Source organism: Bufo gargarizans, chromosome 5 (genome assembly GCF_014858855.1).
Source record: "Bufo gargarizans isolate SCDJY-AF-19 chromosome 5, ASM1485885v1, whole genome shotgun sequence".
Taxonomy (NCBI): Eukaryota; Metazoa; Chordata; class Amphibia; order Anura; family Bufonidae; genus Bufo; species Bufo gargarizans.
Genome location: NC_058084.1, coordinates 301,765,227 through 301,791,293, shown reverse-complemented (window position 1 = coordinate 301,791,293; position 26,067 = coordinate 301,765,227). Strand labels below are relative to the sequence as shown.

At 42.7% G+C, this 26,067-nt stretch overlaps 1 protein-coding gene across 3 annotated transcripts in view; it reads right to left on the bottom strand.

The window, feature by feature from the left end:
• LOC122938642 (cadherin-6-like) overlaps nt 1–26,067 on the bottom strand; it is a 361,198-nt gene that overhangs the window by 318,827 nt on the left and 16,304 nt on the right. The window contains exon 1 of one of the 3 annotated variants that reach the window (XM_044294306.1): nt 5,911–5,972. The exons of the other annotated variants lie outside the window; for them this stretch is intronic. The gene's annotated coding sequence lies outside the window, so the exon portion shown is untranslated. Of the gene's footprint in view, nt 1–5,910; nt 5,973–26,067 lie in introns of those variants that run through there. 3 annotated transcript variants of the gene reach the window in all.

The window sequence follows — 26,067 nt, the reverse complement described above, 5'->3', positions numbered from 1 at the left end:
ATATTAATTTCTTGGATCTCACAGCGTGAATTACTGGCCCATTGAATCAGCTATTACCGTATGCTTGGACATATACTGGCACACGGATGGATAAGGTACACGGAGTGACTAAGTCACACTATAATACTGTAGCAAGTGGAAGTTGTTCAGTTTTATAGTGTATAATATGATGTCTAAATGTGAGAAGAAGGAGCAGAAAAATTTCTATTTGTGTAATGTTCTGTAATTACAGAAAGGAAACTCCAGCCGCGCCTCTGTTCTCAGCTTTCTTGCTGTTAGTGTTGTTGCTTTTGATATTATCATAGTTTGTTTTCCACATGATGCTGGTTCTGGCAACCGCTAGTCTCTTGGTTTCTCACTCGCGCAGGGAACAGTTCATTGTCAAAGAGCAGCAATATGCAGTGCATATGTAAATTTGTGCACTGACATTTGCTAAAATTATGGGTTTCTCTCTAATATTTCTAAATACCCAGAACAACATTGCAGGGAAGCTATGATCAATGAAGCCAAAAATAACATTACAAGCATTAGAAAGAAGCAAACATTATAATATATAGCACATTCCAAAGAAAAGGGAAAGCAGCCGAGTGTGACAATACGCAAGTACAAAGTTTCTTCTGGGACAACAACCCAATACCGACTTAATGTATGAAAACTTTCAAATCCATGTATGGATCTGACATTATAAATCAATTTCAGACAAATTTTTAGCAAAGTAGCAGGACCATTGAGTGATAGAGGACCTCTGATCTCCAGGCTCATGCTGATGGGAGGAAGTGAGGAGTATCAAGAGTATAGGTCATCAGTATAGAAGTCTTGGAAAACCCCTATAAAGGGAATCTGTCACCACAATCGTGGACTATTATCTAAAGTACCGTAATACATGAATAACACTGTAGATAAGGTGTCCAGATCCCCATTTTTTTATTTTCCTACTCCCCTCCACCCTTAAAATCTGGAGTGGAATTGATTAATATAACTTACCAAGCTCAGTTTTCAAAAAATGTTACACTGAGTGGTGTAAAAATGCAAAAAGCCACAAATTGTTGTTCAAATAAATCCAAAAATTCATAAAAGCACTATTTTGTGACTTTTTTTCAGCCGAAATTCTTGAGTGTACGGTGTGATAAATTCCCCCCATACCTTTTGTGTTTTTTGGGGGGCTCAGTTTTGAAAAAAAAAGGAAGGCCACTGAGCCCAAAAATGAAGAAGAAAAAAACTTAAAAAAAAAGCTGTTTGTACTACATTTCAGGTTTCCCCATTGACTTTAAACTAACATCTATCTGTATCTGCAACATTTTCTACCTAGGCCTCACCCCCCTCTCCCCCTAGGTAGAGAGAACAGTAGTGTGATACTGCCTACAATATGCCATTATGACTGAGCAGCCTGACAGGAACACTCACCAATGTGTGGTATATGAGGGCCAGAGCTTAGAGTATAGTGAGGTCACGCCCCCTGAACCACCTAGGCAGCTATGCAAGTGGAGGTAACCGGTCATGCTCATATTTTACGAAGGGTTGCTGGCGGCTATTTTAAATCATTCCCCAAGAACCCTTTTATAATTTTGTAGTCATACAAAGATTGCTTTTTTTTGCGGAATTAAATGTATTTTTAGTGACACCATTTTGAGGTTCATATAAAATGTACTAATTAACTTTGCATAACTTTTTGGGGGGTGGAAATGGGACTAAAAGCTGTTCTGCTATTTTTTTATTTATTTTTTCACTTGAAATTTTTGATATTCACATGTTACTTTTATTCTATGGGTCAATTAAATTACGGTGATACCAAATATGTATTTTCCAGGCTTTTAATATTGATGACCTATCCTGTATGATGAAAAGGAATGCGCCATGCACACTTGTTGTCTCCTGTCTCTCTTCCTGCATGCTGTCTACATTGCAGTAGCAAGAAGAAAGAGAGCCAGTAGATGGAACACATGCACGGCGCGTTCTCCACACACAGCTGATCAGCAGGGGTGCCGACTGTCAGACCCCTGCCAATCTGATATTGGTCTGATATTAAAATGCTGAAAACCCCTTTAAATAGTTTTTTTGCTAATGACTTCAGACCACTGCTGGAATAGTAAAAGGGATATCCCATGCCTTACTATGTGCAGTATATTAGTGACAAGACATTCTCCTTCTGGACTGAACTTTGGAATTATATGGATTTCTGCACATATTGGTCATAAAATGTGATCTGATCTTCATCTAAGTCACAACATTAGACAATCACAGTCTGCTTAAACTAATAACACACAAAGAATTAAATGTTATCATGTTTTTATTGAACACACCATGTAAACATTCACAGTGCAGGTGGAAAAAGTATGTGAACTAATGACATTTACAAGAGCTAAGTGGAGTGAGGTGTCAGCCAACTGTCCAATCAATGAGATGAGATTGGAGGTGTTGGTTACAGCTGTCCTGCCCTATAAAAAACACACACCAGTTCTGGGTTTGCTTTTCACAAGAAGCATTGCCTGATTTGAATGATGCCTCGCACAAAAGTGCTCTCAGAAGACCCACAATTAAGAATTGTTGACTTGCATAAAGCTGGAAAAGGTTATAAAAGTATCTCCTAAAGCCTTGCTGTTTATCAGTCCACGGTAAGACAAATTGTCTATAAATGGAGAAAGTTCAGCACTGCTGCTACTCTCCCTAGGAGTGGCCGTCCTGTAAAGATGACTGCAAGAGCACAGCGCAGACTGCTCAATGAGGTGAAGAAGAATCCTAGAGTGTCAGCTAAAGACTTACAAAAGTCTCTGGCATATGCTAACATCCCTGTTAGCGAATCTACGATACGTAAAACACTAAACAAGAATGGATTTCATGGGAGGATATCACAGAGGGAGCCACTGCTGTCTAAAAAAAACATTGCTGCACGTTTACAGTTTGCACAAGAGCACCTGGATGTTCCACAGCAGTACTGGCAAAATATTCTGTGGACAGATGAAACCAAAGTTGAGTTGTTTGGAAGAAACACACAACACTATGTGTGGAGAAAAAGAGGCACAGCATACCAACATCAAAACCTCATCCTGAAGATCAGATCACATTTTATGACCAATTTGTGCAGAAATCCATATCATTCCAAAGGGTTCACATACTTTTTCTTGCAACTGTATACATGACAGTGAACCAGAAATTCAGTAGTAGTAGTGCCACTGTGAGGACAAAACTAAGCGCTGAGATAATATCCAGAATCCACAAGCATGAAACAATATGTACTCCTTTTATGCCATCAGAATAGTGGAACTATTACACATATGAAATATGATCATGTGAATGAGGCTGTAGACATGTTGCAGCCCCACAATTACAATACAGCTATACCCATTATTTATTTGCTATCCCCGCACAGCAGATGGCTACAAGGACCATCCTGCAGGAGAATAGATGAAGGTACCCCAGTCTTGTAGGAAAGCCAACCTACTGTACACCTGGTTGAGATCCCTATCTGCCATTTATGCTAAGTAGCTTACAGTCTGTTATACATTAAACATAGCATTTGGCGCTGGAAGATCTGAAAAGCAGATCAACACTAACTATGGGTGCCAAGGAAGCACTGCACCATAAAGTTTACAGCTGGCTTAACTTTTCAGGGTAATTTATATAGATCCCTAAGGATGCGGTGAGAAAAAAATCAACTCCAGCTTCTAACAGTGTTTGGCACAATTCAATGTTGTATCCTTATAAAACTTCAGTTAATAGGAAGTAAATCTGACTAAGGAACCTGCATTGCATACGGCATAGAGAAAATACATTTTTACACAGCCTTGGGTGATAGGTCAGCCACTATTTAATTCATTTTAACTAATGCATCTCTTCTCTCATCAGTGGCTCAGGCTTCTGCTGTCATTTCTTCATGCTTTACACTACAGCTCAGTCTGTTCAGATGGGCTGAAGTATTTAAAGAGGTTTCCAAAATCATAAGAGGGCTTTATGCACATGACCACATTCTGGGTCCATGTGTGATTCATTTCCATGGGGCCACAAAAATGCGGACAGCAGTCGAATGTCATGTGTTCTGTCCGCATCCGTTCCACAAATAACTGTACATGTCCTACTCTTGTCCATTCTGTGGCTAAGAATAAGTGTGTCTATAATAGAGACAGAGGAAGGAGTGGGATGCACACGACCGGTTTATGTATTTTGCGGATCCACGGTTGGCGGACTGCAAAACAGCAATGGTCATGTGCATGAGACTGAAAACTGACTGAATGAAGGAAATGGCATAAAAAAACAAAAGAACCTATACGCATCAGATAAATCCCCTGCCACTTCAATGCTGCCTCTCCACTGCGCTCTGCTGAGTTTTGCTTCCTGCACTTGTCTGTCTACAGAGATGACCATTCCAGTTAAAGGGGTTATCCAATTCTGAAAATGCCCCACCCACTCCCCACCACCCGCATCACTTCAGATCCCTGCACGGCCGCCGTTGCATCTCCCCGTCGCATGGATCAAAACATGTCACCCGTGATGCAAGGGGGCTGGTCACCATCGTGGCCTGCATTGGCTGCATCCCCGTCGGAGGATGTTTTCATCTGTACAAAGGGGAGATGCAGTGACAGCAGTGCAGGGATCCAGAGTGATACGGGTGCCAGGGGGCGGGGTAAGTATGATCTATAGGAGGGGCTTAACCCCTTTAATCAATGGTCTCAATGGTTCAAGAGAGCCAAGGCCACTGACAGGCTGCAGTTTTCATGTGGGTAGACAGATGTGAAGCCAGGTAAAGAAAGATATGCGAGAAGCACTGGATCGCCACCATTGGCGCAACGGCATATTTATCAGGTTGTTATAAATTGTTTGGTTATTTTATGCCAGTTCATCCAATTAGTCAATTTTCCGCTATTGTCAGAAAACCCCTTTAAGCCCCACAAGATCAGGAATGTCGTTCACTACAAGGATACAATGATTTCATCTGAGAAGATTACGCTACGATAATAGGAGGGGGGCATTTATTTCTTCTTTATATGGTCATTTATACTGTTGTATCTATCTCCTGTATATCTAGGCAATATGTGTAAAACATGCAGATAGCTACTATCAGAGCGGCAATATTGGCTGTCCACAAGCTCCAGGAGAAGCTGACTAGAAATCCCAACAACTTTATGGAGGACAAGAAATATCTGCCTGGTCTTCCATCTATATTTTGCTCATGTATGAAGTAAGATTTGCCTTCCATGCAATGTAGAAAAGGTGACAACTTTAAACCTCTTTCACCCATTGGCAAAACTCTAGTACACCCAAGGGAGTAGCTATAGGGGGTGCAGAGGTAGCAGTCGCTACTGGGCCCAGGAGCCTGAGGGGGCCCAAAGACCATTGTGCCACATAAGAAGACACCAGTATTATAGCAAATGCATACTGGTCAAGTTGCCGGCTGGAGGGAAGGGGTTAGGTCAGGAATTTGGCATGGAGGGATGGAGGTGCCGTTTCAATTTTTGCCTCAGGCAGCATGAAGGCTATGTGCTTCCCTGCCCCTGGCCACTCTTGCACCAGGGCACCTTTAGCTACGCCCCTGAGTACACCTACTGCTAAAGCTGCCTCTCCGAATATCCCAGGATACTTCTACTCCCAGAAGGCATTACTTATGCAGACGTGCATCGCTGTATTAGTTCTCCATTTTCCCCTCATATATGTGTGTAGCATGAGATCTTGCAGTGACAGTAATTACTATATAGTCATTTTCCCCCTGACAGACATCAGCTAATTAACAACGGATGGCATTTGTTACCTCACATGCCTGAAAATGCCACGCTCACCTATTATCATATCCGATATGCCTGTAACGTCAGACAATTATTGGGACAGAAAATACTGGTAAATCACAGCTTTCCTAATAAGTTACACGTCTTCTTGTATCTCTTAAAACACAATGCCGATAACGGTTCAGTGATTACGTACTTACTAGTCTCTAGCCTTGGAAGAAAATGGATATTTCCGTGTAAGGGATTGCAAGTTCCCATTTTGCCTTGGAAGAAAAAAAAATGGAAGCTGCCAAGTCACTTTCTTGCTGTAGAAACATAATTAAAAACTGGCGTAAGATTGCAGTCTATTTAATTGCCTCATCCTCTAATATGCCTATTCTTCAGATAATCAGCCACAGTTCCCAGTGGAAAGATAATGGTTACCATTAAACAGGCGGCTCAGTTATCATTGTGTTCCTGGACGTGGGAGACCTCCTTATCTCCTTCCTTTTACCTACATTAGTTTGTTAGCAATGGTACTCGGTCTTTACTCTCTCCTATCTTAGTTAGGGGCAGAGCAAATACTAGATAGTGAAGCATTTATGAAATATTATTTAAAAAATACCTCATAATTAAAAGATAATAAGAACAACGTTAAACAGTCAGGAACATTTCTGTTACGTCCACAAAGGGAAATTTAAAGAGAACCTGTCACCATAAAATGTTATAGAGGGGGGGGAGCTGAGTGATTAATGTATAGTTTTGTTGGAAAAGAGCCAGTAAAACCTACCTTTTATACCTTCTGTGAACAGCTATTGGTACAGGGGGAGGGGTTATCAGTGATTGATAGCTGTCAGTCACTGATAACACCGCCCTCTTGTACCGATAGCTCTTCACAGAAAGTGTTAAAAGCAGAGATATAAATGTAAAAATTACAGGTTTTACTGAATCTTTTCCCACAAAAAAAAATATATGCTCTATAACATGCGTCCAGATTGCATTGTATTTTGTGGTGACAGGCACTCTCTGCCTATAGGACCATTTCTATAAGGATCACCTCATGTTCACCTTTCTTAACCTTTTTCATTTTTCTGTTCACATAGACGTATCAGGGCTTGTTTTTTTTTTTTTTTTGTGGTTTAAGTAGTACTTTCTAAAGGCAGCATTTAATATTGCATATTATGTAATGGGAAGATGGAAAAAAAATCCAAATGGGGTGGAATTGGGAAAAGAAAAAAAAGACTACATTCTGCCAAAGTTTAACTTGAATGGGGTTGAGCTGCACTCAGGCCACGTGACCAATGGTCATGACATCACTGGCCTAGGGTAAGCGGCAAGAATTCTGCGGCACCCACAGGAGCACATGCCATTTTAAACAGTTGAATGGCGGGGGGCACGGGTGTCAGACCCCCACCGATCAGATGCTGATGACCTATTAAGAGGATAGGCAATCAGTTACAAAGAGTTGGATAGCCGCTTTAAGCCTACTATATAACACGTCCAATTTTTAAGTCTGACTCCTAAACCAAAGTTCTTAAAATGAATAATAGGAAGGGCCACTGGACTCTCTCAAACACCCTAACAGCATACAGGGACAGGATGGAGCAGCCATCCCGCCCATCTGCTTGCAATCCCAGCTGTAAATACCCAGACAGCCGACTGACATTTGTGGAGATGGCATACATCTACATTGATCGTTATAGACAAAGAGGCTATAATCTTAATCTAGATGACAGGATTTTTTGCCAGACTCTTTGTGTCTAATTTATTATTTGTTTTTAGACTTTTTAATATCAATATACAATAATTTGGGCCTCCAGGTAAACTCTGGCATCTAACCAGTCCTCATAGCAACATTATATAAATCCCTTCATATAGGAGCCAATACATCCACATATGTTATAAAATCATAGAGGAATCTGTCCAGGCCAGGAGATTTCAACTGTGAGGAATCTCTAATAGCTAAAAGGTTATTATAAGTAAAAAAAAATAGTGTATGTGTGTGTGTGCATTTTAATGTTGTTTTTTTAACAAATATTTTTAATTGTTATCATTTTTTAAATCCCATTAGTCTGTACTTATAAGTATATGTTAGGACATAGGCTGGAGATAAGGCCCACCTTCAATGGACCCTGGGCTGTCTATCCATGCAAGGTATGAGCATGGATCACAGAGCATCAACAGAGCCCCATTGCATTCCATAATCAGAAATTGATAACAAGAGGTTAAACTGCGGAGATCTGAGGTTTGCTTGATATCCATTGTTAGAGTGGGACTGCGGTTGTGTTTTACAGCTGTGGTCCTGCTCCAGAACAAGTGGGCATAGTTACAGTGCCCATGAGATCACAGCAATATAGTAGTACAGAGTAATTTCTCTTTTGCCACAAAATTATACATTAATCGCTCAGCTCCTCTCACTCTATAAGTTTTGTAGAGGTTATTATAACATCAAAGGGGTTAAATGACCAACCACCAGCTTTAACCCAGAGCGCCTGTACATTTATGGTGCTAGATTATAGCTCCTGCAATCTAGCAGGACCAGGTCAGGTCCCCGGCTGTCAGTAACAGCCAGGGACCCTGAGGAAAAGGCAGAAGCAATTTATCACCGTATCTGTCTTCTCCTTTTCTCTTTGCATAGCGCTCACAGGTCTACTGGAACTGTTGATCAGGTGATCACCGGATGTCTCAGGCACACGAGAACTGCAGGGCCTAAGCAAACCTCGATGAGCTCTGCCTTTTCACTGTAACTGGGTCTCCTTTTGATGCTCCAGTTACACAATGAAAAAGTGCAACAACCAAAATCATTATCTTTATTGTCCCTTTAGCGTGAAACTATACATATTACATATCAAAATGACTGAAACAAAATAGGGAGCCCATTATTATAATTTATTTTGGGGGTCATTTGTATATTTAAAGTATAAGGAGCTATAGTGTGAAAACAATTACTAAAAAAGGGGGAAAAAAACGCTGAAAAAAAATAGAACAAAAAAGTTGTGAAAAATTACTTCACTAAATAAAATAAAAAACTTACAAAAGTTAAGCCACCATATGCGCTAAACCATAAAAATTTATCTGGTCATTAAAGGGGTTATTCCATTCTTTTTGACTGATGGCCTATCTGGATAGGTCATAAGCAGCTGATCAGTTGAGGTCTGAAACACGGGACCCCTTGTCCATCAGCTGTTCAAGAAGGTCCCGGTGCTCCTTTGAATGCCGTGGCCTTTTTGCTGGTTACCCTAGGCCAGTGAGGTCAAGACCATTGGTCACGTGGCCTGGATGAGGCTCTGCCCCCTTAACTTCACTTGCTCACAGGAACGCCAGGGCCTTCTCAAACAGCTGATCGGCTGGGGTTCCAGGTGTCAGACCCCAAAGATCAGATGCTGATGACCTATCCTGAGGATAGGTCATTAGTTACAAAGAGTTGGATAGTCCCTTCAAGGCCTTTTCAGTCCTGGTCATTAAGGGGTTAATATACAGTGTAAAAATAGGGAGAATAGGGAGGAATACATACATGAAGTGCAAACTTAGATTGTTTGGAAACAACAAAAATGCAAAGCAGGTGTCTTAGTTAATTCACTATATTACAATTTATAGGTTTATAACTGGCATTCAGAATGAAATTTAAATAAAGATTTAAATATCAAAATGATAGAGCACCGTTAATCCTTTCTTAAGGAAGACATAAATTGTTAATCAGTCTCTAGGCAGTATTGTTTAATACTAAGTTTAATAAAAATGCTGCCTAAAGCGCTAAGACGGTTGGGATCCTGAGCTGGAAAGTTTGGTAGCCCAATCAAGATTTGTGTAGCCTCGGGCCAACTGAGCAAGCGCTTTGAAATATATTCAATTTTTGAATACCTTCTAAATTATAAAGTATATTATTAATGCAATAGATGAGGTGTGAAGATAGATGGATCAGCATTTTCAGAAAAAAAATGGGTGAAAAGAAAGGAGTTTAGGGAATATTTAAGCAAAGGATAGCACTTTGATGCTGATGTGCATCAGTGATACTGAATTTATAATCAAAGGAAACCATGGACTTCATCAGTGCCTGCAAAGCCTTGAAGAGACACTAAGAAATGTCTTTTTGATCTGTTCACCATCACGCCTTATTTCTTTATATATATTCTGACCCATAATATCAAAGCCTGCTACTGAACATTTCAGTCCACATATCACAGGCCATTTCTTAAAGGGATTGTCCACTTTCTGTTTACTTTGACCAATGAGTTTGTAAGATGATTAAATGGTACTTGTTAATATAGCCTTTGTTGATAGGCTGCATAATTTTCTTTATTTCAGAAGATATGTCCCCTTGTCGTCCAAGTCTTTTGTTCTGTCCCCATGGAGGTCCTGCCCACGGTCTTGTGACCAAGCATATCACCTTCATGTGATGTCTCCTCCATTCAAATACACTGCACTTGCGCTGTTGGAAGTTTAGCGCAGGTGCAGCGTGTGTGAATAAAAGAGGAGCAATGTGTTTGAGTAACGTGTTTGGTCACATGACCCTCCATCGGCGGCCATCTTGTGAACAGGACCTGTATGTGGAAGATTTGCCTAATAAGGGGGCACTTCTTATGAAACATAGCACACAGCAAAGAATATCAACAAAGGCTATATAAGTAAGTGCCATATAGTGAACTTACATACACATGGATGACAAGCAGACAGAAAGTGGCCAATCCCTTTAAGACAATAAAAGAAGCCTTCCTTTCGGGGAATATGTGCTTTCATCTGCCTTTCACCCTCAATATCCTCTCTGTTTTAAATACAGAAAATGGTGTTCTGAAAACCATCTTCTAATGTGACAGAGGCAGAAGGGGATATGATCAGATCTGGACTCCCATGGGAGTGATCTTAATCACAGAAGTGAAAGAACCTTCTAAGGAACGCGGCATGTGGGGCATGGTTTCCATTGACTGATTGTATACATTGAAGCTGTATGTTGTTTAAACTTTGATTCTTTCTTCCACTTCTTCACTTCACTGCTTGACTTCAGTATAAAGACGTGTTCCACAGCACTGATTTCAAAAGACCTTCTGGAGATCTTCAGGCAGGGGCTCCTGCCAAGACGTAACATTTGTTTGGGTGGATTTCCTGGTGGTTTGTGCCTTACAAATGTGAAAGCTGTCATCACACATACTTCCCTCCAAATGAACTAGGAGAAAGTGTGGGATTAGATTTTACTGAGCATTAACAGGGATTATCTGGACATCATCGTTTAGATCTTTAAAACTTCATTTGCATTTGTAAAGAAGATAGACATCATGCCGAGCACATGCAGGAACAGAGAAAAAAATCCAGCCAATGTATTTTATCCGGAGATTATGGAAGGTGCTCTGATGACCCCTTTTAGAGCCATGAATAATGTGTTTTAAACATCCTGGATTCAGAAAAGTTACATCAGTAACTGCAGCTAAATTTAGGAAGGTGTGATTAGGAGGAGGATGCTCTGAAGTTTTTGTTTGCTACCTCTCCAGCTCAGGAAACGTAATCTTACTGACACGGTGAAGTGGAATGAATAATTCACACACCTGTGGATAAATGAGACTAAAAATACCCTCCTCCCTCCCCCCTACAAGTATGGCTGCTTCTCTGTCTGACAGTCAGACTTTAGGTGTCTTAAAAGTGTCACATACTTCAAACAAATAAAACCAGATGGTTTGTGGCCCCTCGTAAACATCAAATCCCTGTATGCCTTAATAATGCTAGCCCCAGATAATCCAGACCTTGTTAGTAGCATCATTGGTCACTAATTTGTCAAAATCCAATTTTTTATCTGCTGACCCATTCTCAGCATAGGTCATCGGTATCTGATCGGTAGGACCCTGGACCCCTGCCGATCAGCTCTTTGAGGAAGCCACGCACTCACCAGAGCTCCGGTGAACCGCAGCCGTCTTGCAGCATTTACATTGTATAGCGCCTGGAGATGGGGGTGCGCGTCAATAGGGAGGTGTTGTATACATATATGGCTGTACTTATTAGGTAGGGGTTGCTGGAGGTGACAGATTGCCTATAATGGAAATAAAAGTAATAAAAGTACCATAATATACAGTAGTTCTGTTCCCAACAGAAGTAAAACGTCCTTGCAACAGGAGCCTCCCCGGACAGGCTGTGTAAAGCGAGCCTATGGAGCCTTCAGACACCAAGTACACCTGGTCAGGATCTGCAGGAGCAAATCCTGACCTCAAATTTCACAGAAATGTAAAGCTGAAGCTCTGAATTCCTGCAGGGGATTTTCAGCTACTACTTGCAGATAAGAGTACGGCAAGGATAATGAACATGTGGCAGATTATCAAACCCGTGGAGTGGTCATTACTTCATGTGAGTGCCCTAAGGCGGTGTAGAGACTACGAGGCTATATTACAACAACAGCTGGGACATGGAAAAGCTTTACGTCTATTGTCAGCAGAAGTTTTCCTACTAAAGACCACTGTAAGAAAAAAACACCTTATCTGATTTATATAGATACATCCAGGCTGCCATAGACCAGGCACCGAGTTCAAGGGGTTATCCAGGATTACTTCCAAAAAACATTCCATGCCATACGTGTCTACAGGTTGCATATAGTATAGCAGCTCCTCCCTATTCTGATCGATGGAGATGAGCTTCGACAGCAGACATGACCCATGGATAGATGTGGCACTGCTCATAGAAGAAGACAACCATCTTTTTGTAATTATTCACACACAAGTCCTTTGAGTGTAAAATACATGCCAGAAAAAAGGAGACAATGGGCCACATTTACTAATTTGGTGCATCTAGGTTTAGACGGTGAATGAGGTGTGGCTCAACGGGAAATGGGCAGGGCTTCATAGGGAAAAAGTACAATATGTGCCGCGTTGCATTAAAATTGCGATACAATTCAGTTTCAAAGCCAAACAATAGTTGGCATAGAGTTACACAAAAGTATCTATCCAAAATGTATTATCCAGCCTGAGCCACTGTGACAACTTTGGCGCAAGTCTAAAGTGTGTCACTCATAGGATTACTAAATTTGCCCATAGGCATTTCTATTAGGGATTGACCAATTATCGGAAGTACCGATATTATCGGCCGATATTCAGGATTTTGTACATTATTGGTATCGGCATCTAACCTTGCTGATATACCGATAATGTATATAAAGCGAATACTAGTGAGCGCTTCCGATATGGAAGCACACACTAGTATGCATCGGGTGCCGGGAGCGGGGAAGAAGCGCAGCAAGTGCTTCCGATACTCACCCTCCCTGGTCTTCTTTGATAGGGCCCGCGATGCACTGTCTTGACCCCGTACAGCGTCAGGACGTAGTGCGCGCACTATAACCAGGCGCTGAACGCTGCCAGGTGACAGTGCAGCGCGGGCCGGAAAACACAGGGGAGCGAGACGGAGATGAAGAGGAGCCGCGGCGCAGCAGAGGTGAGGAGTTTTTTATTTTATTCATCTGAGGTCTGATAGGGGTTAATAAAGGTCTGATCTGGGGTCTGATAGAGGTTAATAAAGTCAGTGAGGAGGGGAGGATGGTGTAGAAATTGTCATTTGGCACTAGTATATTATAAATGTAAATTATAAATTGACTACCAACTAAGGGCTTTACTAATTTATAATTTACATTTTTAATCTACTAGTGCCAAATGCAAATTTCCACCACCTCAGTGAGTACCAACTAATATAATATATATTATGAGATATAAAATATCGGCATAAATTATCAGCTATCGGCCTTGAAAGTTCACAGATTATCGATATCGGCTCTAAAAAATCAATATTGGTCGATCCCTAATTTCTATAAAGTAAAGCTAAGATAAAATGCAAGCTACGGACTCAGGAGCATAACTGGCTTATCCAAGATCAAAACACACTTCAAGTGAATCTGTCACCACTTTTGACCGTCTTCATTGAATAAGTTTTCATCTCATCACAGTGGTTTAAAGAAGCACTCCAGCAATTTTTTGTGCAGCATAGGCTATTATTAAAGAACAATGTCAAGTGTCTTGTGTATCTCCTGCTTAGGTTGATGAGCCATTTACGGGCTGCCTATCATCTTGATTCCTTCTTCCTCTCTGATGTCGTTCCCCTATTCCACCCCACATTTTCATTATTCCACTGGCTTTTCATAGAGAGAGATCAGAGTCTCATCACACTACACTCTCTATGTTCAGAGTCCTATCTAAGGGCAAGTGACAGATCAGTGACCTAGTACTATCTTTCCTTTATCTCACCCTCAGGAGTCTCTGTAAAGCAACTTCACCCTGTCTCCCCTACCGCTGCTTGTGGGTTCTTCCTGTCAGATCATACAAGCAGGAGGCAAAGGAGAGCAGTGTGAAGCTGCATCTCATAGAAACAAACTGGGGATTCTGCATACAGCACTCACTGATAGTATAGACAGACGCCGAGAGTCAGGGCGTTTTATAACTGCAGCTAATGATTGTATGGACTGCCTACTACATCACTGCACTCCTGCTTCATTAGATAAGGCAGAAACTAGTGACACAGAGGAACCAATTGGGTAGAGCTTGGTGGTGATGGCATCTGAGAGCTGCCAGGAGGGAACTGGCACATCTTGTAGGTCACAGTAAGTCAGCCACAATGTATAGACTATCTCCTGTCTACACAGAAGAGCAAAGTCTGGAACGGTGGTTAGACCGAAGATCACATGACATAGGTGCCCATGATGAAAAGCAATGTATAGGAGTGGGAATGAATCCAATTACACTGCTATAATACTGCTGGTAAGTTAGCATCACATGTCAAAAAAACACTGGAAAGTGCCAGTGTTTTTTTAATAAAAAAAATCATACATAAATCAGTTCCAGTATTCATGTAAGAAGTACAACATAATTTTACGGCACAACGATTTAGTTCTTCCCCATTACAGATGTTTTTTATTGTTTAGGCACTTTTAGCAGTACTCTTATGCGGCTACCTGAGTGCATTATGGGACCTCAAGTCAGCAAAGATAGATGATTTTTTCCAGCAAGAGATTGCAGTTACTGGAATGTGATATGAGATACATTTTTCATCTATATACCCGTAATAATAGATTATGCAGACATCTGGGGAAAAACAGAATAGATCTATAAATAAAGGAGAAAATTAAAAAGAAGTAGCACATTAGAATAATATGCCGATAAAGAATCTGCTTCTGCTAGTGACAAACGGTTCTTACTTCTACACCAGGCTTCATATATACACTCACCTAAAGAATTATTAGGAACACCTGTTCTATTTCTCATTAATGCGATTATCTAGTCAACCAATCACATGGCAGTTGCTTCAATGCATATAGGGTTGTGGTCCTGGTCAAGACAATCTCCTGAACTCCAAACTGAATGTCAGAATGGGAAAGAAAGGTGATTTAAGCAATTTTGGGCATGGCATGGTTGCTGGTGCCAGACGGGCCGGTCTGAGTGTTTCACAATCTGCTCAGTTACTGGGATTTTCACGCACAACCGTTTCTAGGGTTTACAAAGAATGGTGTGAAAAGGGAAATACATCCAGTAAGCGGCAGTCCTGTGGGCGAAAATGCCTTGTTGATGCTAGAGGTCAGAGGAGAATGGGCCGACTGATTCAAGCTGATAGAAGAGCAACATTGACTGAAATAACCACTCGTCACAACCGAGGTATGCAGCAAAGCATTTGTGAAGCCACAACACGCACAACCTTGAGGCGGATGGGCTACAACAGCAGAAGACCACACCGGGTACCACTCATCTCCACTACAAATAGGAAAAAGAGGCTACAATTTGCACGAGCTCACCAAAATTGGACTGTTGAAGACTGGAAAAATGTTGCCTGGGCTGATGAGTCTCGATTTCTGTTGAGATATTCAAATGGTAGGGTCCGAATTTGGCGTAAACAGAATGAGAACATGTATCCATCATGCCTTGTTACCACTGTGCAGGCTGGTGGTGGTGGTGTAATGGTGTGGGGGATGTTTTCTGGGCACACTTTAGGCTCCTTAGTGCCAATTGGCCATTGTTTAAATGCCACGGGCTACCTGAGCATTCTTTCTGACCATGCCCATCCCTTCATGACCACCATGTACCCATCCTCTGATGGCTACTTCCAGCAGGATAATGCACCATTTCACAAAGCTCGAATCATTTCAAATTGGTTTCTTGAACATGACAATGAGTTCACTGTACTGAAATGGCCCCCACAGTCACCAGATCTCAACCCAATAGAGCATCTTTGGGATGTGGTGGAACGGGAGCTTCGTGCCCTGGATGTGCATCCCTCAAATCTCCATCAACTGCAAGATGCTATCCTATCAATATGGCCAACATTTCTAAAGAATGCTATCAGCACCTTGTTGAATCAATGCCACGTAGAATTAAGGCAGTTCTGAAGGCAAAAGGGGGTCCAACACCGTATTAGTATGGTGTTCCTAATAATTCTTTAGGTGAGTGTATACACACACATAGGTGAATAACGGACGCCACATTTTCACTACCTGGGACTGCAGCAGTATTATAATTTTTTTCATTATATTTTGCTGAACATTAGTCATGTTTGTGACTGCTGGCACACTGCTGTATTTTTTGGATATTGTTTCTTTATATATATATATATATATACACACACACAGTATATATAAAATTAAAATATTTATATGACCAAATAAACGTACGTAAATATATATCAACCAAGTCACCTGAAGTTTTAAGGTATTAGGTACAAATATACATCTTTTTTTCCGGTTAATTTGGACGTATCTGAACTTTGAGAATATATGTACAGTGTATTCAGGACATCTGGTGAAAGAGAGGGCATCTGCCCTGGGAATGGCCGCCTTGGAATCTTCTCTGTAGCTTCGAAGGACAAGAACTGTGCACTGATTTCTAAGCCTTTCCTCTGGATGCTCCTGTCCGTAAACTATACTGCACGCTCCTGCTGAAATGTGCTGTGTTACTGGTAGTATTAGTGCTTTATGAGCTATAATAATAATAGTACTAAGAAACACATAGGTTCCCCTCCTCCGTATTATACCCTCAGACTAATTCCTGGTAGATACAGGTTCCTATCTGGGAGATCTGAGCATGCACAAGCGTTCTTTCTATGGTTCCGCTTTTTATTCATTTTCTATTGTTGCAGATGTCTAACATAGCAATTAAAAGCTTGAGCTGTAATGTGTCATTAATCCCTGGGGTGACAATGTATATATACTTTTCTTTACAAATCCGCGAATTAAAAATAATGGTTTTCATCGGAGCTGCTGAGCGTGTGCGGGTTACATTTCACAGCATAGGCTCCATTAAGCTTCGTAACGCCTGAATTTCTAACAAATAAGTAAAAAGTACAAATCTTAGAGCAGCTGTCTTAACATGACAACCCCCTTTTCAAGGTGGCAACTTGATATGGCCGGTGAAAGTGGATGCCAGACTTATACCTCTCACTGGGGCCTACTCTCCTGAAATGTCTGGGAGACTCCCATTAACCTTTTATTCTGCCTGAACTTTATGGCAGATAATGGCGCCCCTGGTATCTACGCTGTGTCTGTGGCAGGCAGACATATAAGCTGGCACTGGTAAGCCACTCTGGCAGTGGCCTAGGAGGTCTGTATGCTGCAGGCTACAGTCTGTCTGCTGGGGCTGCTCTAGGGTGCTGGGCAGAATTCTAGGGTGTAGTGTTCTGGTTTAACACCATGCAAAAAGACATAAATTGTCCATCCCATTTAATACAGGTACAGTCCTACATGTGCATTACTAGTGGTCAAGAGCCATTGGAGGAGTTTTTGGGGCATGATAAAGGGGGACTATGTCCAAGGCCTCCCCCACAATCATTTCCCAAAACTAGGCCAATGGAGTTCTGCTGCTTCTGGGGGAAAGCATTGCTGCCAAAAGCAATGAACTAAGTGTATGTAGGGTTGTTGCGGGTATCGAAATGTCGATACCCAATCAATACTTTTGTCCCGGTATCTATACTGCGCAGCCTAGCATCAGAGAACATGATACGCGTTGCTGTCAGCGCGCACATGTTCTCCTCAGCAGCACAGGGGAGAAGGAGTCACTTTCTCCCTTCCCCCTGTGCTGCTGCTGCCAATAAGATGAGAGAGAGGCGGAGGAGGGGCGGGTGCACTGAGCCACCAAGGAAAGTTAACATTTAATACAAATACAGGTGACGGCAGCAGAATCACATTAACCCTAAGGGGTTAACTGCCGCTGATAGCAGCTCCCAGCACCCGCCTCCTGTATTAAAGGTTAATTATCATTAGTGGCACAGTGCGCCTGCCCCTCTCCAGTATTAAAAACATTGGCGGCGCAGTGTGCCCCCCACCCCTTACCCCCCAGTATTAAAATCATTGGTAGCACAGTGCGCTCCCCCCCTCAACCCCCCAGCAATAAAATCATTGGTGGCAGTGGCCACAGGGTCCTCTCCCCTCCTCCTCATTGGTGGCAGTGGCAGCTTCTGATTGGAGCCCCAGCAGTGTAATCCAGAGGCTCCGATCGGTTACCATGGCAGCCATGGCTTCTCCCACAGGGCAGCAGGGAGAGTGTGAAGTCCTAGTCACCCTAATAGAGCTCTACTATGGTGAATATGACAATTATTAAGTATAAATCACCCCCTTTCCTAATTTTACATATAAAATATATAAACAATAAATAAACATATCACATATCGCCATGTCTGAAAAGTCCAAACTAATAAAAATCTCCTATGCGGTGAACGCTGGAATAGAAAAAAATCAATAGATTAAAACTGCACGATTCGCCATTTTTTTAAATGCAGAATGCACACGGCTTGTTTGGTGTGTTATTTTTTTCACGTTGCTTCGAATGGTATTGAGTATCTCAATACTTTTTTATGGTATCGAAATCGAATCAAAATTTTGGTATCGCAACAACCCTAAGTGTATGACTTGCTTACCGAATACTATATGCTGGGAAAGCCTAAGATGGCTGGGTTATGAAGATCACACAAGTCTGAAATGTAGCCTCTAATGACACACAGGGCTAAAGACTGAAAACCATTCAGGCAAGGTATGAGAAAGCTATCGTGCCACAGGAGCTTTACTCTGGCTACGGATACCCACCATATGGGTGCTGACTACCCTCCTTTCTGTGGAAGATGGGCCCTTTGTCTTTTTGGTTAGCTTCCTGGACACAACACAACTCAGATACGTCAAATTCAATGTGCCCGGTTCTGCTTCACCTAAGAACCTACAGTGGGCATCAGTAGTCCGATGCTTGTTACAGTAACTAAAGCATGTGTTTTTCTTTTTAAAAAACCTCACGAAGCACAAGCAATTGGTACAGTAGATTGGAGCTAAAAAAATAAAAATTATGAGTTAAAGATGGCAACTACTTAATGGAGAACGAAGTGATAATGTAATGGCTCAGCCATGCTTCTTGCGTCAACATTTCTTAATTAATCAATCATGCTTCCATTTACTTGAAAATAAAAAAAGGGAAATGAAATACCATCTGTAATATCTAATTGTTAACCGCACGTCAAGTCAATTTCACTTGCTTTAGAACCGTCTTGACGCTCACCGCTCAGTTATTGGCAGTGCCTCCAAGTAATTCACAAGGTGGATCTGCTGGGACCAGACATCAGATGGCTATGAGCTCGCTTTGCCACTCGTTTTTTTCTCTTTATGTTTGTAGTCGCCAAAATTTCCAAGCTGTTTTGCAAATACTGCAGCTGCTGAAAACTTTAAGATAAGGAATTCAACCAGACAGCAAGACAGAAGTGAGAAGAGACGGGAGAATCATCTGGTAAAGAAGACTCCAAATAGAAAGGCTGCACTGTGTAAAGAGGCTTCTACTTTCAGAAGACAACCCCATAAAACATATCATCAAGCTGCAATAAGCCCGACAGCCTGCCCCGACCGCCAGTGGGGAAATCACTCCAGTCTTTATGCCGTGCTGCACATTCATTCAGCGGAAATAAAAGCTGACTTCATCTTTTCATCAGGCATGCTGATATTATTTGCTAAAAAAAGCACTAATTTCTGTCACAAACTGTCACATCTGTGTCTGCAACATAGTGGGTAAGGGTCAGCGGAGTCCTAGCCGTGGTGCTTTACACCAGCTAGAAGGAGTTATTCTGGGATGCGGCACACTGATACATTCCGCTTTTGTTATAAATTATTTTATTAACCTTTTTACATGACAACAGTCCATAGAGCCAAACAAGTTCTCAGCCAGGGAGCCTTAGGTCACATCTTAGGCCCTTAGACGACATATCACTTAAGAACAGTAGGACTATGGGCGGCCGTACACATTCAGCAGCTGTTTGCCCAATTCCCCCATATACATACATGTTCAGCTTGGCCGTGTACGTGTATTTCATGGGGGAGGGGACAAAGCTACTGCTAGACACTTCTGGCGATTGCTTGCCTCCTGGGAGAACAAGAGGATCTGGAAAAAATATTCATTCAGCCCAATCCTTCACTCCCCAAACGTAATCTGTCCAAGGAGTGTCATGAGCTCCCCATACACATTAGGCTACTTTCACACTCGCGTTTGGTGCGGATCCGTCATGGATCTGCACAGAGGGATCAGTTCAGATAATACAAACATCTGCATCCGTTCAGAACGGATCCGGTTGTATTATCTGTAACATAGCCAAGACGGATCCGTCTTGAACACCATTGAAAGTCAATGGAGGACGGGATCAGTTTTCTATTGTGCCAGATTGTGTCATAGAAAATGGATCCATCCCCATTGACTTGCATTGTGTGCCAGGACGGATCCGTTTGGCTCCGTTTCGTCAGACGGACACCACAACGCTTCCGCCTCCAAAGAGGAATGGAGACAGAACGGAGGCAAACTGATACATTCTGAGCCGATCCTTTAGCATTCACAATGCATTAGGGCAAAACTGATCAGTTTTGGACCGCTTGTGAGATCCCTGAACGGATCTCACAAACGGAAAGCCGAAACTCCAGTGTGAAAGTAGCCTTAGACTGTCATTCTCAGGGGTTCAGCCTTAAAGCTAGGGTACATGATAGCCTCGTGTAACAAATAAAAGCTCAATGACCTGATTCCACAAAATGTATGATATAAAGAAAGCAGAGAGGGCATCAGCATTCAAGACTGAAGGAAAAGACGGGAAAAAGGAAGGGGGAGAGAGGAAACACCAGATAGAATAATTAGTGTCACCCCAGATAGTAACATAAATGGCAACGTCCCTTTTTACGGATTTTCACTCTTTCACATAACAAAATGGGGCAGATTTACAAATCAAACTGAACTAGAAGTCTGGTGCTCTTGGTGTCCACCACTTATACTTCATGATTTAGACACTTTTTGTGACAAATGGGTGTGGCTTAGCCAGAACGGGGTGTCACTTAGCGAAAAGGGGAATAGTTTAAGTGGAACATCATGCCCCAAAATATCATCTGGTCAGTTTATATTCTCAAAATATATAAATATAATAACATTTTGTCACGACCATGGTCATGACTCCTGTAACCGCATGCAGTTGCCTCCGGTCTGGTTCTGGTTGTCAATCACAGGTGAGGGCTGTAGTATGTTGCCTCACCTGTGGTTGCCGCTGGCAACATTGTTTATGTGGCAGCATAGCAGCCTGAGCTGTCGCGAGGCAGCTTGCTATGTTGTGCATGCGGTTGCACCTGGCAACCTGTCTATTTAGGTGTGCCTTGTTTCTGTGCACAAGGTTTATTTATGGGTTCACGTCCCCTTTAAGTGGCTTTCTTCCCTTCTCTGGTGTTGGAAGAGTTAACTTCCTTCCTAGTGTGTGTACACTGGGTGTGACTGTGTGGGTGTGGCTACATGGGCTATTTAACCTCAGTTGAGAGCTGATGTCTGAGGGGTACTCCAGCCTTGTTGTAAGCTGGAGGCACCCTCCTGGTCTCTAATACCATCTGCCAGTGAGGGCCACCCTTGTGGTCATAAAATGTTATATGTGATGTTCAGTTGATGTTCTTTTCTCTTTCATATTTTATGCACCTATGGATCTGGGTTCCTGTGTGTCTGTGTGTGTGCTGTGTCCATTTATGTTTGGGTGTGGACACTAGCTTGTATTGCACGGGATCCAGTCTGTGTGTCTGTGGCAGGTAGGTGTGGAAGTACTCTTCATCCTCCTGCCATATCCATAAGCCGGTCATGTTCCTATCCCCTTGCAGCTTGGCCACTTTAGACTCCTGTATCTCTGTGTCCAGGAGGAACGGGCTGTCTACCCAGCTCCTAGCTCAGGGATCTGCGGATGGTAAGTAGGGATCCGAGGTTCCTGAGCATGAGCCCTCCTACCTTCAAGGTCGGCCCATGTAGCTAGGAGTCAGGGTCAGATTAGGGAAGCTCCAGGAGGTGACCTGCTCCCTAATTCTGTGGTCCTGGCCAAGTAGCGACCTACCATCTTCTGGCATCGCGTGGCTGAGGCTTTTCCCCATCCTCAGCCGTGACACATTTGCAAAGACAGGTGCACTCTGCGGTCTTACTAAACCGCATACTGATGTTAAAATTGAGAGATTAGCTAACATATCCTACTGTGGAGGACATGTCTGAGGACTTGTGGTCCGCTGCGGGCATCTTCCACTGTATGCATTTTTGCTGGGGATCGCCATTAGCAACGGGCCACAAGTGTAGGATTTGCTCCCCTGTATATATATGCTCAACTGCATATGGGTTTGAGCACTTCCTGCTGGTTTGTATATAGAGATGCCTGGAGGTGTATTAACTCCAATTTAAAGGGATTCTGTCAGCAAGATTTTCAATATGGAGCTGTTCATATCATCCTCTGAGTCTCCATTATCTAATTAAAAATATACTAGTTTTACCCCACCTGTCCTTTCATTTTTGATAAAAATTGGTTTTATTAATATGCTAATTACCTTACTAACGTGTCCAAGGGGCTGTCCTTCTGGCCATTTGTGCCCAGCCGCGCCCCTTATCTCGTAGCCCAGCGCCTCCCCACTGCTAATTATGCACTACTCTCATCGCCAATGGTGCGCCGTAATCTCGCAGATGCGCCCTAAATCCACTGGTCAGCGCTCGTGTGGTGTGCTGCCAGTAGCTTCAGCGAACGAAGCGCGCATGCACCAGCTGTCTGTGCACTTCGCTCGCGGGCACTGACCACTGGATTTAGGGCGCAGGACAGGTGGGGGCAAAACTTGTATATTTTTAATTAGATAATGGAGACTGATAGGATGATATGAACAGCTCCATATCAAAAATCTTGCTGACAGAATCCCTTTAAATGTTCCTGTTTTCCATCTACAGGCTACATTTAGGTGCACCTGTGAAGCCTGGGCCATATTAGACAGCCTTGAGTGGGACTCGCAGATTCCTCCCTCCTCCCATAGCTAGCATGGCTACATGCTGGAGGTAACTGGTGAGTTGTCTGTGAGTCGGACCACACGGCTCAGGTAGGTGAGTGTTAGGACCCGAGCTACTTGAGAAACCTTGGCTCGGTGCTCGGGCTCAGACATGTCCTCCATAGTAGGATATGTTTGGCTAATCTCTCAATTTTAACATCAGTTTGAGGGTTTAGTAAGACCGCAAAGTGCACCTGTCTTTGCAAATATTGTTGTGTTATATTGCAAATATATAGTGTTATATTGATTTTCACATCCACATAATTGCTATCTTGTGTAAGATGTCTATTGTGGTACTTGTGGTCCGCTGCAGGCATCCTCCACTGTATGCATTTTTGGTTGAGATCGCCAGTAACAACGGGCCACAGTGCATATGGGGTTGAGCACTTCGTGCCTGTGTAACACCACGCCATTTTTTCTGTTGGTTTGTATCTCAAAATATGGAGATAAGTGGATCATCGCCCACTTTGTGATGCTAATAAATCACTTGCTTGAAAAAGGCTGTTTAGCCGAAACGCGTCACATTTGGCTGTACTTTGTTTATGGCAATAAAGTGAAGATTTATTAGCATTAACAAGTGAGTGCTGATCAACTTCTTCTACTGGGATGTATGGGCCTGCGACCCAGGATACGAGCACCACCTTCCAGGGTGCCGACTGATTATTTCTACAAATTGCTCTCAGGATTAGTAAATTGGCCCAATGACAGTCTAAACTCTAAAGCATAAAAGCAATTTCCAGCGCCTGGTGTTTCTATGATATACTAGATTACAGAGAGCGCATGGAGCTCAGTAAGCAGGCCTGGCATGCATGCATTATTCAGTAGTGCCCACTGTATAATGACAAGCCTTCTGGAGGCCTTCTCTTATTTGTTTAGCTGGCACTGATTTGACTGTGACTAAGTAAAGGACTGACTTGGAAGACAAGGAAACTGGTAGACAACGGTGCTGTCACTCCTTGTTCTCCATGGCAACCTGCCTCCATCTTCACTACTTTCATTTGCAAACTGACTCTTCATTTTGGCACCAACTTGTTTACTGAAACCAAGAAGTTACATAAATGATGAAATGACCTCAAATTAACTAATGATTCAAAAAGGTTTAACAGTTGTTGCTGTGTTTCTACCAATAGTACCTACAGAATTCCCATACACTGGAAATACTAAAAATTACCCGACTAGCTATTTAGAGTTCAATGTGTTTTACAATCAATATGTCTGCTACATTTTTACTGAAGTTTTTAACAAACAGAACTAAGACCAAAAGGAAAGGTACAAGAATAAAGATATGCGGTGGTGCCTCAGCAAAGGCTATGGCATACTGAAGACAGCCCTGACCATAATGTACTTCCAGCATGGCTGACGACTAATGCCACATCATGTCTATATATAACATTTACTACCCATCAATCAAGAGTAAAAGTGCGCTGCGCACCCATGGGTTTTCTGACACTATTTCCTCTATTGTCCTCCTACGGTGACAGCAGAGTGCTCCCCCAACGGTGACAGCAGAGTGCTCCCCCAACGGTGACAGCAGAGTGCTCCCCCAACGGTGACAGCAGAGTGCTCCCCCAACGGTGACAGCCAGTGTCCCCCTAACAGTGATGACTAGTGTCCCTCCAACAGTGACACCAGAGTGGTCCTGTCTGACGTTTCTTACTTGCTCCTATCAGGTAGGATGTTACTGAGTCCTTTCACTGAGCAACCGATGCAGGGCCTGGACCCGACACTCCAGGACCAGGCTGCTGCTGTCACTGTGGGACGATGGAGGACATTACATGCCAGGAGCACAGAGTCCAGGGGCCGCAGCAGGAGAAATGGCGGGAAGCTGCATCCTTAGGGTACTTTCACACTACCGTTTCTCTTTCCTGACACTGAGTTCCGTCATAGGGGCTCAATACCGGAAAATAACTGATCGGTTTCCTCCCCATGTATCTGAATAGGGAGAAATCCGTTCAGGATGCATCAGGATATCTTCAGTTCAGTCACTGAACGGCTTTTTGAAAGGAGGAAATACCTGCGGTATTCTCTCCGTCCAAAATTCCGGATCAGTTGCCGGAATGGCATTAATTTACATTGAAATGTATTAGTGCCGGATCCAGTAAAAATGCGCAGACCGGTAAAAATGTGAAAAAAAATAGAAACTGATCCGTTTGTCCGTATGACAAACAGAGAGACGGATCCGTTCTTGCAATGCATTTGTGAGACGGATCTGCATCCGGATCCGTCTACAAATGCTGTCCGTTTACATGCAGATTGCCTGATCCGGCAGCCAGTTCCAGCGACGGAACTGCCGGATCACTCTGCCGCAAGTGTGAAAGTAGCCTTACAGTGGGAGCCCGACTTCAGTCAGTGCTGGGCTCCTGCGGTGATCTGGAGCTCTGTTCAGTTTCAGGATTAATGGTGCGGGTGGCAGGGACCGAATAGACTACAATAGACAGGCTGCGCTGATATAGTGCTCTGGATCAAAAATATGCTTAAACAAAAAGTCCTACGGAAACGTATTGCATCGCTGGGCTGCGATTGACCCTATTGCAGTACTCATCCCAATCTTCAATAAGCTATACAGCTTTTGGACAAGGGATTGCAATTCTCCAATTATTATATGCGCCAACTTACAGTAAAAGATTCATACATTCTTATCCCACTTTATAAAAATGCATCTGATATTCAGTCCACAAAAAAAGACCTGTAAATACTGGATACCTCATGTGTGTTGTGAGTCCTTACTTAGACATGGATCAGCAGTTCTCATTTACCATAAACATATAGCTCTACAGAGAATGATGCCTGCTGCTCGTCAGCGCTGCCTGCACTCTACCAAGGCACCCATCAAAGTGGGAGCGTTATCATTCCCATAGGCCATAAAGCTGGCATAAAAAGTATTTAGATGCCATTTGTGCAAAAAATGTTGTGCAAATGGCGTTTAATAACCACTCTCGTCCATTCCCAAAAAAGGCGATCATGATGTGGGCGGAGCCATTGGCCCAGGAATTTTTATCTTCATTTAAACCAGTTTTCAGGCGTTAATGACGACTGAAATCTATGTCACCAATCAACTGGCATAGACTTTTGCTCAGCCTGCCGGAGGATGCACTTCATTAAAGG